This window comes from Thunnus thynnus, chromosome 8 (assembly GCF_963924715.1).
Source record: "Thunnus thynnus chromosome 8, fThuThy2.1, whole genome shotgun sequence".
NCBI classification, from domain to species: domain Eukaryota; kingdom Metazoa; phylum Chordata; class Actinopteri; order Scombriformes; family Scombridae; genus Thunnus; species Thunnus thynnus.
Window position 1 is genome coordinate 32890109 of NC_089524.1, and position 17913 is coordinate 32908021.

Below are 17913 nucleotides of genomic sequence, written 5' to 3' on the forward strand. Positions count from 1 at the left end.
TATCTGCAGCCATTGGGTGCTTTCTATGCTGCGGATGTTCCAGTCATTTACTGTAAATGTGTTTCTGAGGCGACGAGGAGAGAGAAGGCTCCCAGAGGTGCTTTGAATGAGGAACCACAGGTATATGATTCTAACAGTATCCAGGTTTCTGATGATCTGTGCAGGAGTGCCGTTGACTCCACATCACAGTGAGTCTGTCATTTTTGTATTGAGGTGCAAGTATTATTAGTATCTGACTTTCACTTATGGCTGTCCTGACCACATTTACGATCCAAAATTTATTTTAATTCTAGTTTTTCCTTCATTAAACAATTTACAGTGCACAGTGCAAACAGTAAGAAGTTTTACAGCTGGATACCTTTGCATAAAGAGAATATAGTCCTGTGGTATATTCTATCATGTCCATAGAGTATCTGCATCTGTTGTGACAGGAAGGCCTGGACAGGATTTAGACAAACATTTATTAACTTCAGTGTTCATAAAATACTGACATTTTCAACCAACAGGAGCTCTTTAAAGATCAAGTCAAGTCAATTTTATTTGTATAGCCCAACATCGCAAATCACATATAAGCCTCAGGGGGCTTTACAATCTATACAGCACATCAGCATCCTCTATCCTTAGGCTGTTGATTTGAATAAGGAAAAACTCCCTCCCAAAAAATCTTTAACAGGGAAAAAAGGAATGAAACCTCAGGAAGAGCAACGGATGGACAGACATGTAATAGATGTAACAGAATAGGCTAGATAGCAAATTTGCAGTATGGAAAAATAGGATGACAAAATTATTGATAGATTGATAACATACATATTTGTAGGATATATTGGAAGGATGTTGAGGAACTTCCAGATGCCATGTGACCTCCATCACCATGGAGACCTGGGAAGAGGAGAAACTACACATACACACTGAGGAAACTCACATCACACTTACATTGAAAGCACATTTAAAGGGGATCTTTTAATAGCTGGTATGAACAGGAGGAATGATTACAGCGAGGAAAACCTCTTTCACTGTTCTTAAGGAACTCCTGACTGTTGTTTTAAGACAGACTTGAAAAATTGTGAACCTGTCCTTTAATTTAAGGGTATATCTCTGAAATTAAAGGACAGGTAGTGACTCACTGACAACTACCTGACTGGAGTGGAAGGCCCACCTGTGCACACTATTTCTACATGTTTCACAGTTGAGATGCTGTGCTTTATGAGTAGTTGCTGTCCTCCATCCCTGTGTCTCTTCCTCACATCCCTGTTGGGAGGAGTTAAGACACACGGAAGAGATGTGAGTGAGAGAAGCAAGGAGCCACGTTAGCCAAATGGAAAGCACGCAGTCCCTTCTGCAAGTTTGTTTGTGTCAATGAGCAGTGTCGGGCTCTGATCACGTTTATCCAGCCTGTTTGCTGTGGTACAGCTTCATTGTGTCTCTGTGACTGTGACTGTGTGTGTGTGTGTGTGTGTGTGGTGATGGTGCGAGATTAGCCATAAAGACTAAGCCCATTTAAACCCAGTGCCAAAGGCCACAACATCACATCAGCATTATAGCCTGTTTACTCATTCAGAATGCTCCACCATTACCTCCAACAGCCTCACTACCCCAACACTAATCCATCTCCATTCAAGCAGCATGAACACACACACACATACACACACACACATTCAGTGCACCTGATCCAGAATGGTTTGGAGCATTAATTAATGTATGTGCCTGCATTGCCTAAAGCACAGAGATGATACCGCTGTCATCTGTCCTATGAAACCTGTCACTGAGACATATGCACCTGCTCTGTGTGTGTGTGTGTGTGTGTGTGTAGAACATGCTTACTCTGAATACAAAATGCAAGAAATATACTGCACCTTTCACTAGAGTTACAAGAAATGTAATGCAACTAAAATGCAATGCTTTGAGACTATTAAAGGATAAATTTGGTTTATTATGACTTGGATGTTATTTTTGTTATTTGGCCATCATTTCTATTAGTTATGATAAGATGTAATGTAATGTACTCACCAAAGTAACTGTTGAGATCTGGGAACACAGTGACAATGCTACAAGAGAGTATAAATATGAGAAATATAAGCAATCAGTAAAATAGAGAACAATTCAGCCAGCAGTGAGAGGTCACATACGAGACTAAACCAACTCGCTGCAGGCAGCCGGCAGATTATATTACTATTGTGATTATAAGGGATGGGTACCGTTAAGATTTTAACGATGCTCCTTATCAGTCCAGTTCTTTATCACTTCAGGACAGGATTAGAATTTATTCAGTCTATATATCAAATATAACAAAATATTTTTTTAAAGCAACAGCAGCAACATTCAACAGCAAAGTCACTATATAAACTCAATATCTCCCTGGAAACAAATGTAAAATTTAAATAAAATCCTCCTCCATCATCCTCCCTCTTGCTAAAACGATTCACTGGCTGGCACTGCCTGCTGGAAGAAGGAGGAGTAGCTGGTTTGGGAGTGAGGCCTTTAAATCTCAGCCAGAAAGTCAAACAAAATTGAATCAATTTTTAAATATGTGGCTGATTAGGCTAAACAATTACGCTGCATACAGTCAGCTTTCATTTGAGGTTCTTCATAACAATTTGCCATTAGCCTCTATGGCTATAAATCGGCAGTGGATGGGAAACTGCAGACATAACAGCTTAGAAAACATTGATTTTCTGCAGGTTTATCCTTGAGCAGGTGTTCTGATAGTTACTTTTACTGGCATTTTACTTGGGAAGGTTGACATAGTTTTGTCAACTCGAGTAATGTCTTTACTTCACCTGGCGTCACTCTTACTCTTTAAGATGTGTACATATGAGCAGGATTTGTGATATTATCTATAATTAAACATTTTACTGGGTGCAGATGCATTCTAGGCAATTTTCCCCCTTTCTCTGTGTGCCCCTCATACATTTGCATGCTAGGCAATTCCCTATGTTGCTCATAGACTGAAGTAAAATTACCAGTTGTTATCAGTAACAGAAATTACCCAAGTTGTGTTCAACTGCAGCCCAAGTTTTACAACAGCGCTAAATCTAATTAGTAATTATTAATCACAGTTGTATGAAATGTCAGGTTGAATGTTTTCAGTAAAACCTATTTCCTGAAAGATGTATTGGTGACATTACTGTCAGTCCTAGTGCAGAAACCTCTTGAGGACCGGATGTGAGATGATTTTTTCAGACTTGTCATACCTTTATTTCAGTCTAAGCCATTGGTGTCACCCTTTAGAGTCTTTGGTCTTTTGGATTCCTGTAATTCATATTTGAATCTACATTTGTTGTTTTGACTAAACCATAGTCTCTTGTGTTTTCACCCTGAAGGTAACAGGAAGTAAACAAAACATTATGATGCCAAAATTAAAGGTAAACTCAGCTGATTTTACACATCAGCGTGTGTTTACAGCTGTTGGGGAGTACTACTGCATATGAGAACAAAGTAGTATAAAGCCTTTTGTGACTCCAGAGGGAGCTGTGTGAAATCTGATAAATTGCCTCAAATTATGTCACTGGGGTCAGTGTCAACTGGTGTTGAAAGATGTTATATTTGCATTTTCCAGTTTTGTTATTTGGCAGATGCTTTTATCCAAAGTGCCTTACAAGTGAGGTAAGACAAGCAAACATTAGAGGACAGTGACTCAGAAAGAGCCTTGGTACAAATTCTCAAGTAGGTGACCAGGCCGATCTGCCATCCAAGCAGCGATATCAGGCCAAGATGCGTGCTGGTACTGTGGTATCCTCTGGGGGGAAGGACAGGGAAAGCTGGGTGTTGTCAACATAGCAGTGGAATGAGAAGCCATGCTACTTGATGATGGAACCCAGCAAGGTGGTGTACAATGCAAAGGGAAGAGGGCCAAGCACAGATCCTTGAGGAACACCAGTGGTTACTTGATACCCAGTAGGACCTTCCAGAGAGGTAGGACTCGAACTACACCTTCCCATGATGCCTAGGCCAGGAGAGTGGACCGTAGGATCTGGTTTTAATAGGAGTGGAATACTAAATCAGTGGAGCACAGTTCCTCAGGCACCCTCAGAGAGGACCTAAACTCTCAAATATCTTTGTTTTATATTTGACATGAGTGGTAACATGAATGCCCATATACAACTTGTATCAGCTGAGAGGAGATAAGTGAACTTCTTAAATTGCAGAGCACTAAGCTGGTGATGTCTACGGTTGTGATGGAAATTTGTTTTTTGTTATCAGATCAGTCAAAATCTTAGCTGTCACACACAGACAAACCTCCATACACACATTCAGTACATACGTTATGACTTAGCTACAGCTGACATCTGTACAGTTGGTGAATTTGCTGTTTGGGGCAAAATAAACATGGACTACAAAAACTGTCCAGCAGTCAAATATGTGCGATGAAAGCGAGGTAAAGATTTTGCTTTGTGCTTTCTAAAACCACAGACTTCTAGGTTCATTTAACAGAAGTAATAAAGTGAAGTTAGAATTTAGAAATATAGTTTGAACCACGTCATTTATTTCTGGGGGACATATTCTTAGACACACTGTACTGAGCAACTGTCCCCAGGCGTTAATTAGCAGTGTAGAATGGATACCTACATATAAAAATGTTTTTCTGCAATATTTTCTACAAAATGAATAGTAAAGGTCTCAAAGCAAAGCCCAGTTGTGTGTTTGTGTGTCTTTGAGAGGCAGAGAGATGATGCAGAAAATGTCTCTAAACTGTAAGAGCAAAAGAGAAAGAGGTAAACAATACGAGGCATCGCCTACCATCACAGTGGGGTTTCTTTGTTAGTTTGATTGACATCAGAAGATGAAAGGATTTGTTTTTTAATGGCAAACTCAAAAACATGTTAGTTGGCTGTGTGCTTCTATACTAGAGACAGACTGTGTCATTAATACAGACATAAACTGAGTTTTGGAACATAAACTGATTCTTATTTACAGCACTGACCCTGTACAACCACTGCATGAAGCAGGAGGTGACTGGAAGGGTTCATGTAATGTTTATCAGTTTAAAGGAAAAGGGTTTATAACCTGGGTCTCACTGTTGTTTTGGTGAATATACCTGTAAATCAGCATGACATTGTACTCGCCACTGTCACTGTAGATACTGTGAGTATGAACGTTCCCTTGCAGACACGCTTACAGTACAGTTGTTGCCTCATCATGATATGTTGGCAGACCCAAACAGAAAGGAATAAGAAACATCAAAGAATAAGAAGCAGTGATTTGGCTAACTGGTAACAACCTGCAACCAACCAGCATTTTCATTCATTCAGACAAAAAGAACAAAATACTGAAACAAAAACTTCTTTTTCTTTTGAGTCATACACAAGTAAATCAACTGAGAGTGGAGAGAGTCAGAGAGATCATTATTTGATTCACGGAAACTTTTGTGAGGGTGAAAGTTATGTTTTGGTTGTGTTAAACAGCCTTGCAGGTTCACATATCACCAATAAAAACAGCTCATACTGTGAATCCCTTTGTGAGATTAATTACCATATTCAAGCAGAGAAATTCTTACTTTTAGAGTTTAAGGACAGAGTTGAGCTAAAGTTCACTCACTACTTAGGTTAATGCTACAGTAAAGTATTTTCTGTGTCACTGTACCATCAGTGTGGTGTACATACTGTGTATCAGGCTATACTGAGTACCTTTACTTTTAAAGATAAGCAGAGGGAAAAGCCTCTGAAAGTGATGCATCTGTTTCTTTATGGAGCTGGCTTAGTGCATTGCCATAATGAAACAGGAAAAAGCAAAACACAAACTTTTGAAATGTCTAAAATATCATTTTATGCTTTGCATTAAGATTTCCCTTTTTTGGAACTAAAGGGCGTAGTTCAAACAATGAAAAACAGACCCAGACCATCACACGAAAGTATGTGGATGGGGGGACACATACATTATATCGCAGACTATCTGGACTCCCATTTTCTTAAAATATCTCTTTTAATGTGATTTGAACTCAACAGTCAATGGACAATAGCAAGATAAAAAGCTAATTTATTATTGCAGATTTCTGAGTGCAGACAATAGCACAAAATGTTACAATACTAACACAAGGTCAACCAAACATCAGTGCAGAGCCAGGAATTCCAACATACAGTGATGATGTTATCTTGTGAAGTGAGTTCAGTGTAGGCTGTGAAGACTTAATGGGCGTCACACACCAAACAAAATACAAATGAAGACATCATATCCAAGAGGCTCTGATGATGTCTCTACGTCACTATGCCACTGAAATTTTAAAGAGATGTTTTGTGTGAAAAAGATTTGTATCCACAGTACTGTTCCTACGTCATTCTTGCAGAGACCTCTGCCCACTGTGAAACACCTGAACTGTAGAAAAACGGCTTCTTCGCTGTCCTGTTTTCAGTTGGCAAACAATAAAACTCACATGTACATTTACATGTGCCCACTGGACCTGAAGGCTTGCCGTATTGGGTTGCCATCATACACAACAACATGTAGTTAAAAAATAGTTAATAATGCAAGAGTTCTTATAAAAGCATCAAGATAATAGTTTAATTTCAACTTGATACTGTTGAAATTTGAAAGAGATGAATCTACATATACATTTTATTACCGTATTGTGCAACATTAAAATGAGCCCAGAGTATGAGCACACAAGTGGAATCTAAAAAGAAGAAGTAGTATAAAATGATAAAATCAGTAGTAGTCGGGCCCTACAGATAATTAAGAAAAACTTCTTATATAGGTGGCAGTATAAAACATACAGTTCTTTCCACAAATAACTAATTTTTAGACTGTGTTAATGTGAGAAACACAAAAAAATGTAACAGTGAAAATAAGACTGTTTCTGCTGCCAAGGCAGGGAGGATTACTGCAGGAGAAGTGCAGATAGAGTAAATGTGAAAATATAAAGGTTTATCTCCGCCCTATCTTTAGGGTACAGTGGGGACACTTTTCACAGCTACAATACTGTGTTATCGCACTGAGTCTATGAAAAGTTTTTGTATTCATTAAGTTGCCTTATGTTCCCCAGAGCTGCAGTGATGGATTGTGAGAGCAAAAGAAGCAGAAGCAGGCTATCACCAATCCTGTGAAGATATTTCTGAATAATTAACAACACTTATTTAACTAGCTTGGGAAAAAAAATTCCCATCTTGTGAACAGCATATTATGTTGACACAGTGAATGTAGAGTTCATGAAGAGGAGTGGCTTTTCCAACATTTTGATCCAGTCATCTGAACTTAACCTGCTCTGAAGCACACAGGATAGGTTGCCATGGTGATGTACCCCAGTTAATAGTGATCATCACAAGACTGAAAAGCCATGGTTAAAGGAATACTCGAGTAAAATGTTTTGACTATCAAACGCTCGAGAGACCTTTTGACACACCTACATTTATTTATGTTTGTTGAGGATGACTAGCACAAACCGCTAACAGCTCTATAAACTATACATTTACAGTAAATTTTCATATACAAAATGACAGCAGAGTATCAAATAATGTGGCCAGCATTAACAATACATAAATACATTGAGGAAGGTATTATTACCTGTAGCCTACCACAACAGTTCACATGGTAAATACAGCCAAAGGTCCATTCCCACATCAGTACAACAACAAAGTCATGTTATACTCACCACTGTGCAGCTCTCACATATTTCTAACAGAAATAATATGTTTAGTTTAGTTATCTGTTATTACATTACTGGGTTTTATTACATTTTTGATCAAGTTAGGTGCAAATTTTATTACATTTTCAGTCATCATTACATTTTCAGGAAATTATTACATTATTGGGTGCTACAAGTCTGACCCTAATATAAACCTGTCTCAAATAAAGGTCTGGTTCTCTCTGCCATTGAGGAAAAGTAAAGGCCCTGCATACTATTTGAAAATATGCGTTATGCTACAGGTGTGGTTTGAAAAGTTTCTCTGCACGATTTGATGCATTTTTTTGCCATGACTCTGGGTTGCCATTGAAATCCATTGTGACTTTTTTGAATGCAAGCTGTGGTTTGCTCCTTTGCAGAAGATAGCAGGGGTGATTCTTCAGCTTATTTCCATAGTTTTGGCCATCATTCTTGCTATAATTGGACTCTGTTGCTGTGATGTTGCTACATTCCCAGATCCAAAGAATTATTATTTAGCAACCCACCAATCTTACTTCCTACCTCGGCCCCACAATGAAGCCACATAACACCAACACAATGCCAAGACAACTGCAACTAAATACCATAACATATGACAGCAATGTAATGACAACACAAAGCTACAACACCACCAACACATATTTCCTGCAAACACAGCCGCAGTGAAGCAGCTTTCACAGATTTCAAAGGAAGAGTTTCCTCTATAGCTGTAGCAGAGGGATGAATCAGTGTTGACAGTTATAGCAGCTACATACTGCTCTAAAGGAAAAGAAATCACCATTGTAACATTAACATGCTGGAAAGTAAACACCATGTAGACTTTAACATGATGTCAACATTATTTTTTAAATGTACTGTAAACAATTTTTATTATTAAAAGACAGAAAAAAAGGTCTTTGGGGAAATATGAGAAATGCTCCTTTTTGTCTCAGTCAGTTGTGTTGTTGCAATAATTTATTTATGTACTTGTGTGTGTGTGTGTGTGTGTGTGTGTGTCTTGTTCAAGCCATTCTGGCAAAAATAGACCCTGTGTGTAAAGATAGTGGAGTGGGGAAAAGCGAGCCAGAACGTGACACAGCCGCTTACTGTGGACATTACACTCCACCTCTACCGGTCCCTGTAGACTAGATTACTTTTTAAATTAAATCGAGCAGTGTGAGCTTTCCAGGTGATTTCTTTATTGTGTGTTGTATTGATGTATAAGTGTTTTCTTTAAACTCTTTAAACAATTTCACTGTATGAACCTAGACTGTGTATGTCACCTTTTGGATGTGTAGAAGAACACAGAACGTTAATCACCATGACATCCTGACCAATCCTGTTGACATGTCTGAAATTTAAGTATTCATTGAAGTTACATTACTGTGCCTCATGCGTAAATGTGCACAGTGTCTCTCTGCGAGGGGATCACTGCAGATATTTAATACACAGATATTTAATGGTCAGCACCCCCACACCCCCAACTGAAATCATGTTCCAGTGCATGCTATCTATCTATCCATCCATCTATCTATCTATCTTTCTAGCAATAGAAAGCATAGCCAATGACTATGTTTTTGTAGAGATGCAGTAGGGACAGATAATAGAGAAAAGCAAGTTGTTTTCTGATTTTGGTTTAATTTCTATTCCAACTGCAGATTTGAAGATGAAAACAGGTAAAGCATGTGGATTTATGTTTTTAATACACGAAAAAGATTAAAACAAAATAATGCATTCTATACTTGTTTATCCTGTTATCAAACGAGTTCAACACAGCTTTGGGTGGAGAGTACATGAACCTGGTTGCCTGGTGAAGCTGAGTCTATTTATTTCAGTTCACTGGATTGTATTGTTTTACTATATAAAATAACATTAGTTAGAGAAAACCAAGAACTTTGACATTAAATGACTTGAGCTTACAGATTTCTGGTGTTTTCCCAGTGCTCAGTAAACAGAGAATCTTCCTGCATCCTCTCTTCTTCTTGCTCCCCAAACTGCCCTCAGTCCTCTTCCTGCACACTAATCCTTGATTTTGAGTATGTGCTGGAGAAGCCACCATCAGGGACTTCCCAATTAACAATGAGTGAAACCAGGCTAAGGCAAATACACTGTTTGTCCTCTGGAATTTTCAATTATATCACACAGTTTTCATCACCAGATGGAGTTTGCTCCTCAGTTGTCAAGGAGACAGATCTATAAGCATGTAGAAATAAAGCATAAAAAGTCAGTATAGTAAAGTAAAGTATAAAATATTTATGTTAGATCTTAAGTTGTTTTGTCTATTACTTACAAGGTCAAGACAGAAGAATAAAGCCCTTCAAGTGCTGCAGATGAAATCATGACAGCTACTGAGGTTACTTCCCTGAAGTTAACATGTTTTAGTTTTTTATCATTTTTAATCACAGTGGATACAGATTGTTTGATTATTTGATCACCATGAGATTGGTCAATATTGAAAAGAAGGAACTTTTGCAGCCACGCTGAGTCTGGCTGAGTCAGTGGTCTGGCTGGGTGTGGTAGAAATTGACAGAGAATGTGTACTGAAATGCTGAATCATTGTAAGGTCAAGATGTCCTGTATGGCTTTAACAGATATGTAACCTCTGTCACACTTAGTGGGGGGCCAGAGGGACCAGGACCAAGATGTGGCCTTGCTGGGGCTCATTTCTTTTTAGTGTGTTGTAATGGCTGATAGATAACTAAGGGAGCTGTTTGCATCGGCTTATGACCTTGTTCTCTGTGTTGGGATATACGGTAATACATTGTCTTCTGGTGTTCATCTCAAAGCTTTTGTATATGCAGCATTGTGTGTACGGCATTGTGTGTGTGTGTACAACTGCTTCCTGGGCCCAGAATTAAAGTCCTTCCATTAAAACAAGTTTATGGGGAAAAAAGTTGTAGCTAAAGTAAGGCTTGTCTAACAAAATGTAGCAGGTTTTCTTCCAGGATTTCTCCATATGTTGCTGCATTCTGAAAGGCTTGTTAAAGTAGAGGGTCAGGTGTTTATTTTAACAAGCCTCCCAGTCCAGCCTCCTTCTGCTTTGTGTCAGTCTCTCACATTTACTTCAGTCTTTTGCTATCACAGGTTAATCACCTGGTCAACGGTTGTGTCCATTGTAGATGTGCTACTATGTATTTTTTTGGTGGCCTTCCTCCACTGTCAAAACAATGTCACATTGGAACCAAACCACTGGGCTGATGTTTCCAAACCAAATGTTAATTCCTTTGGCAGCGTGTGTATACAACGGACTACCAATTATAAATATAGACCACATTCCTCAATTAAAACAACCAGAAAAGAGGAGAAAACTCATAACACAAAAATGACCGGTAGGATTACGGACATTGTGGCAGGTGCAGCATGCTCATACGCACTTTCAACAGCAGAATAGAACATTTAAAGCACTTGGCACTTTTGAATAAACTTTATAAAATGAAATTTTTCTAACAGGAAATCAGCTAAGCAGTAATTTGTCCTACCAGAACAGGTTTATTTAACCTAAAATGACTTGCCACATACTGATTGCATGGAGCTGATCTTCATTCAATTAATTACACAACTTGCTGCACTGCTGATACTTTAGGTGTCATACTAAAAAGGAAAAATATTTATGCTATCAATAATTTTGTCTTTTATGAATATATACTTAGTTTAGATCAAGCTGTAGAGACTTGTTGTAAAGTAAGTTATATTATACCATTGTCTGGGTGAATACTGGGCAGGAATACTCAGCAGGTGTGTCTTAAAACCGTTTATTGAACACGTAGTCGGCTCAAGTTTAATCACTGTTACAAATCCATCTGCTACCCAACCTGTAACCATAGTAACATTAAAGAGGACAGCTGTCAAAGCTTACTCGTTATGAAGTTTTGAAGAATGGGAGGCAGCACAGGAAAAAGTTATGGAGAAGAAAAGAAAAAAGAAGTTGAAAAACGGCACAAGGAACTGACACCTGAAGAGCTTGAACTGATAGAGGAAGAGAAGGATGAGATTAATACAAAAAAGGCAACAAAATGGGCAGTTAATATTCTACCAAAAACAAAAGAACACTGATTTGGAGACATACTCTGTGGTTATGCTTAATGACACCTAACGTGAATTTTATGACTTGGTTCAGGCTGGCGGTGAGTACAGCTTGGCAAGTTGTCATAACAACGGTAAGCTCTTGCTTCATAACCTTTCAATTTTGAGTGCAAAACTTTCACCAAACATTTATGAATTCTTTTATTTTTATATTGTTGGCAAATGACCATGGTATAAGTGGGATAATCGACTTGTAGGTTTGTGTTAAACGGTTGTGCAAGGGGGAAAACACTTTGTATAACTACTATGCTTACTGTACATTTCCAAAATAGTTCCAACGTATGAAAGTATTTGTTTCAACATGTACTATATGTTCAAATGTGTGTCTAATAATGAAAGTCATATCTGTGTCTTGCCTGTGCTGCAGCAGACATTCCAGCAGCAGTTGGAATGCTGTTAATGGGATGTATTGTGTGGCACGCGGTGCACACACTCATAGTTTAGTATGTGGTAATTACTGTGGCACCGGCATGATTGGATAATGAAATTCCTGAATAATTCCTGCAGCCCTGACAAGAGCTGCTATTGTTCATCAGGCCATGCCTAGTGGGAATGTACCTGCACATATGTGTGTTTCGAAGTGTGTGAATGTGCTAGTATGGCTGCACGGGCAGGGAAATGTGTGTGTTACATTTTGCCTGCTCTGTATGAGTGAAAAAGTGTGCAAAAATAGCAATGCCTTATTATGGTGTATTTGTGCATCTTCGTGTGTGTGTGTGTGTGTGTGTGTTCCTACCTGGCTGTGAGAGTGTGAATTAGGATCCCGATATAGTTCAGGCTCATTAAAAGTTTCCGCTGCTGCTAGCAGACTGTTTTTCCCATCCAGTTATCAGCCAGGCATGGAGAGCTGTGTCTGCAAGGAAAAGTATGGTATTACTCTTACTGATTATGATGAAGACGATGATCAGTGGTCCCCAGTGTAGGTCCTCAACACCCACAGCTCCACTGGTTTTCACTATATCGCCAGCTAATCAGGAACTGATTTAGACCTGGGATTCATGATGACTGCAACTAACTAGCTGTGTGTTGTGGCAAAAAAACGGTTTTGTCCTTCAGATTTATCCTGAAATGTAAATGTTTCTGTTCCTTAACATTTCAGGTGGAGTGTTACAAGAAGCACATTGGATTGCTGACAGAAAGGCAAAATAATGAATGATTTCTCACAGTCCAGCAGGAATACAGTATAGTTGCTGTGGTAACGCTGCTCCTGCAGGTGAATCAAATCTTGATTGCAAATTGCTACTGTTACTGTGCTTTTATAGTGTGGTTAGTAAAGACGTCTGGGGGCAGGCAGAGATAAAGCAACTAAACGGGACTGACGAGGAAAAACTTTTGTTAGAAGAAGATGCCAAAATTAAATATGATCTAAAAGTTTGATCTGCTGTAGTAGCTTTAATTCTTTGATAAGCAGATTTTTGGTATGCAGGTCAACATACTATGCTGACCTAGCTGCTAGTGTCGGCCAAAGGCTGCATGTGGGCGGATGGTCAGTAGTAGAGGTTATGAATTTGTTCTTGTGTTTGCGTGGAGAATGCTGCATTCATTTGCATATTTTATAATATTTCATTTACTCTGTCGGCCACTTGGGAGCAGAAGAACAAGCTGAAAACACAACACTGACATTGGCTCCATCTACACTTGGTATTAAAATGTGATCTGTATCTGGATATGTTATCTGGATAATGACATTCAATTCACGAGCCTTTGCGTTTATTCTTGATATCTTGATTCTACCCACACTGCGATAGGATATGCAAATTAGCTAAGAAGGGCTGGCAGACTTGTTAACAAACCTGGAATGTCTCAGGGAAGCAGTGCCGTAGATGGGCGTCAATCATTTTTTGTGAGGGAAGACTACCGGCACTAGTTGTAGCTTTTGCCAGGCTTGCTTAAGCTAGCAGGAGGAGGTGTAGCTAGGTGACATTGCAACTTGCTGGGTGGGTTTTTTTTTCTTAATTATGTGGTCACACTCTACTGATTGCATTTACACCTGCTGGGATCTGATTACCATGCAAGCTTGACCACCTCAAAATGTGGTCTGGCTGATCAGAGCGCATTCTGATCACAACGTGTTCTAACTGCATTTACATATGCATTAACATGTATTTTTCCTTATCCACATAGGATATCCAGATATAGATCGCATGTTAATGCCAGGTGTACATGGGGCCATTAGGACTTTCTCAATAGAGTACATGAAGATATCATAGAAAAAAGATTTGATCCACAGATAATATTAGACCCTGTATCATCAGTTTAGTTTGATTGCAATAAAGAAAATCTCATTTAATTCACAGCACTTCTATTTGTTGTCATTTATATACTGTATATTCATCACATTTTAGTGTGTGGCATTATCTGTATATATAAGAAAACAAAAGCCCAAAGAAGCAGCATTTTTGTACCATTCTGCCCAATAAGAAAATATTAACCTCAACTTTACCTTCAGCCAAAGCAATTCAGCAGACACAAATATTAGATTTTGACACTGAGACAAAGTTTAACTGCCAAATAGTATTGTATCTTATATATAGAACACACAGAGACATCAGTGCCACCTGTAAATTACTAAAGGTCTTTAACAATTAATTATTCATTTAAATGATATTTAACGGTCTATTCGATATTAAGACAATCAAAAGGTGAGGCACTGATAGCTGCTTTGGCTCATCTTGCTTTGGTGGGTGTCTAAAGATTGCTCTTCAAGGTTTTTACCAGTGGTTAGAGGAACTCACTCATCAATACAGAAAGAAAGGACATTCTTGATCCAAGAGTTTGGTTCACATTCAATACCTGTGTTACGGTGACCAGGTGATGATCAGGAATTACAACATTTAGAATAGCAGATTTGACACACGGAAATGTTTGCATGTATTGAGATTTAAATTCAGACCTATCGCTACATGGTGTTGTTAAGTTAGGGCCCAGACGGCGGATGGGAGGCGGAGGATTCTTGTTCTGCCAAGCTAAGGGAAGTGTACAGAGAAGAGGGGGGAAAGAAGGAAGGAAGGAAGTGGTAAGTGGGAAAAGAAAGAAAAGAGGCTGGAGGGAAGAAAGAGGGAATGGGGGAGGTGAGGTGAGAGTGAGTGTGGGACACTGCAGACGATCAGAGCTGGCCTCCCACTGGGGCTGTTAACCAGACGACAACAGAGGGAGCCAATTATAAAGAAATCACACACTTAGCATCGCAGCCTCGCCTTGCCTTGCTTGCAGAAATGGGGTGAGGGTGGGGGTGTAGTCTAACTTTGTCTTCTGCTTTGGGCCCATCTCACGCTCATGAATGATTCATCAATCCTCTCCAATCATTTCCATTTCGATTCATCTTCAGCCCCACTCTCAGCCAAAAATACCCTAATATTTTTTTACTTCATTTTACAGAGTCATACAGAGTCGCTGTAGTAATGTTTTCAATGATATTTGGAGGCTATTTGAATCAATCTTATCTTCAACCAGGCGTCAGTGTGGCGCCACAGACTCAGAGCTGGTATCAGTTTAAATGCTCTGCTATGAAGCAAAATCCCTTAGACGTTATTAATTACCTGCTTACAAATGCAATCACTAACATGAGATTAAATTAGTCCAACAGAACATGATCTCATTACTTTCAGACACTATTACAATTATAATACCAAATATAGCTGCAAGTCAGTTGTAAGGGTCTGAGTGCAATGCATCACATGGTTTAAGAAGGCAAAGAAAATGAAATGTGTAACTTATTTTATAGTTTGCTTGGAAGCTTGGAAGAAGATTCTGTTGTAATCATACATTTTAAAATCAGTTTGAGATCAATTTAAAGTGACTGGGGTAAATACTTGTATTATAGATGCAATGGGCCTTTTTCACAGCAGTCATTTTGACTTGTTATAATAGGAAAAGCACAAGTGAAGCTAATGTCATTAACGATGGCTCTGTTCTACGTAGTGCTGGCATAAAATGAATGCACAAATCCAAAGTGCCGATTCTTCTGAGGGTTCGATATGTATCAGGTCTGTACTGGTACTGCCTCCAGGAAGTAGCCATGCGCTAACAAAAGCCCTCGTTTTCTCCCGCATAAACTATATCACCAGACTAGCTGCCAGAGAAAAAAATGGAAGCATTAGAACCATAAACTGTATTAAAAGCTTATTTGAATACTGTGTGACAATGTTTAAAGGGTGTTTATGCTGATCTGCTGCCTATATTCTTAAGAATACCGAAGCGACCGCTCGGGGGCTCACCGGATTCATTCATGTACAAGAATTAGACAGTGTTTGTTAGCTCATTAGCTTCTTAGCCTGTAGACAGTAGACTCAGTGCTTGTTAGCCTGTTAGCTTGTTAGCCTATAGATAGCAGACTTGGGAATTCAAAATTGCTGGATGTTACAGGACAGAGTGAACTAAGCAACCACACATTTTTCTGTTCTCTATGTAGCGTTTTCAGGTTAGGCTAACCCATCGTTGCTAACTTTGGAGCTAACCCCCTTCACTTTTCCAGCAGTTGGGGAAATAACAGACGTGACTTTTCTTGGTCTTGAGAAGCTGCGGCATTTATTAACTGTTACACTGTGTCACATCTTGCCTGGACTTAAGGTGTTTTTAGGAGTGGACCCAAACGCAGAGGCCGGAATGCAGATATGATGAAAAACTCTTTTAATTGTGGATGGTCATGGACAGGTAAACAGGGCTGAACAGAACTAGCAGAAGAAACGAAACAAAACGATCCAACAAGGACTGAACAGAAAACCAGAACTTAAAGAAACTGAACTAACAAGGAGATGAGGTGCAGGTGGGGAGATGGGTGGAGAACCTGAGAGGGGAATGAACATACAGGGAGCTGATTGGCTGAGGACACACAGGGAGTGGGGCAGGGCTAACGAGTCCAAATGCAGGGCAGGTGTGGAGGAGTACATGAACACACAAGGGAAACAGAACAAAAACCCAGAAAACAAACTTAATGCTATCTACACTAACCCATCCAAAACCAACCACAAACACAAACCCAAGCACACAACCCAACAAACTAATGATTCAGTCCTCCAAAACCAACCACAAATCACACAAGAAAACCCCCATGAACCGAGGGGCCAAACAGACGTGCAAAACCAGGAGACCCCACAGAACACAACATAAGACCAAAAAAACACCTTAAGTCCAGGCAAGATGTGACAGGTAGGCTATTGATGTAGCACTTTTCTCCTTATGACAGTAACATGGCGATTATTCGAATGAGAATTTGGTCAGATGAGAGTATATCAAACAATTAATCGACCAGGAGACTACAGTCCTAATTTATATAGCACATTTCAGTAACAAGGCAATTCAAGGTGCTTTACATAAAACATTAAAAGATTTGAGATACACAAGACAAAAGACACACAACATAAAAAGACACTTAAATAAAATTAAAAACAGTCATTGAAGAGTTAAGACAGAATAGAAATAGAAAATAAAAACAAGCTAAAATAGAATTAGAGAGATGAAATACAAGAATAAAAGTTACAGTGCAGTGTGAGAAATGAATAATTATTTAATTTAATCAAAGGCAGTGGCAGACAGAAAAGTCTTCAGCCGTGATTTAAAAGAACTGAGAGTTGCAGCAGACCTGCAGTTTTCTGGGAGTTTGTTCCGGATATATGGAGCATAAAAACTAAACACTGCTTCTCCATGTTTAGTTTTGATTCTGGGGACAGAAAGCAGACCTGTCCCAGACAACCTGAGAGGTCTGGATGGTTCATAACGTAGCAGCAGATAAGAAATGTATTTTGGCCCTTAAACATTCAGCGCTTTATAAAGCAATAGCAGTATTTTAAACAATTCACTGACAGACAGGAAGCCAGTGTAAAGATCTGAGAGCTGGAGTGACATGATCCACTTTTTTGGTCTGTTTGGAGTGTGTTGTCTGCATAATTATGATAACATATTTTGTTGTTTTCCATAATCTGAGCCAATGGAAGCATGTAGATGGTGAACAGAAGAGGCCCCAGAATGGAGCCTTGGGGAACTCCACAGATTATTTTTGTCTGCTTAGATGTGTAATTACCTATAGACACAAAGTAGCCCCTGTCCTTTAATTCCTTCAAAACACTTAAGTGCTGTGCCAGAAAGTCCCACCCAGTTTTCCAGTCGGTCTAGTAATGTGTTGTCAACTGTGTTGAATACAGCACTGAGATCCAGTAACACTAAGACTGAAATTCTGCCACTGTCTGTGTTTAAGTGGATGTCATTAAAGACCTTTACAAGAGCAGTCTCAGTGCTGTGGTATGGTCAAAATCCTGACT

At 39.1% G+C, this 17913-nt stretch overlaps 1 long non-coding RNA gene across 2 annotated transcripts; it reads right to left on the reverse strand.

Annotated features, from left to right (window-relative positions):
* Positions 1-335: 335 nt before the first annotated feature.
* On the reverse strand, positions 336-16197 carry LOC137188348 (uncharacterized). Of its 2 annotated transcripts, none has more exons than XR_010929368.1 (3): positions 12393-16197; positions 2008-2045; positions 336-1248 (listed from the first exon to the last, which is right to left on the reverse strand). It is a non-coding gene; the product is annotated as an uncharacterized lncRNA (long non-coding RNA). The 2 variants fall into 2 exon arrangements; XR_010929367.1 differs by having other exon boundaries at positions 336-879; positions 1157-2045.
* Positions 16198-17913: the final 1716 nt, after the last annotated feature.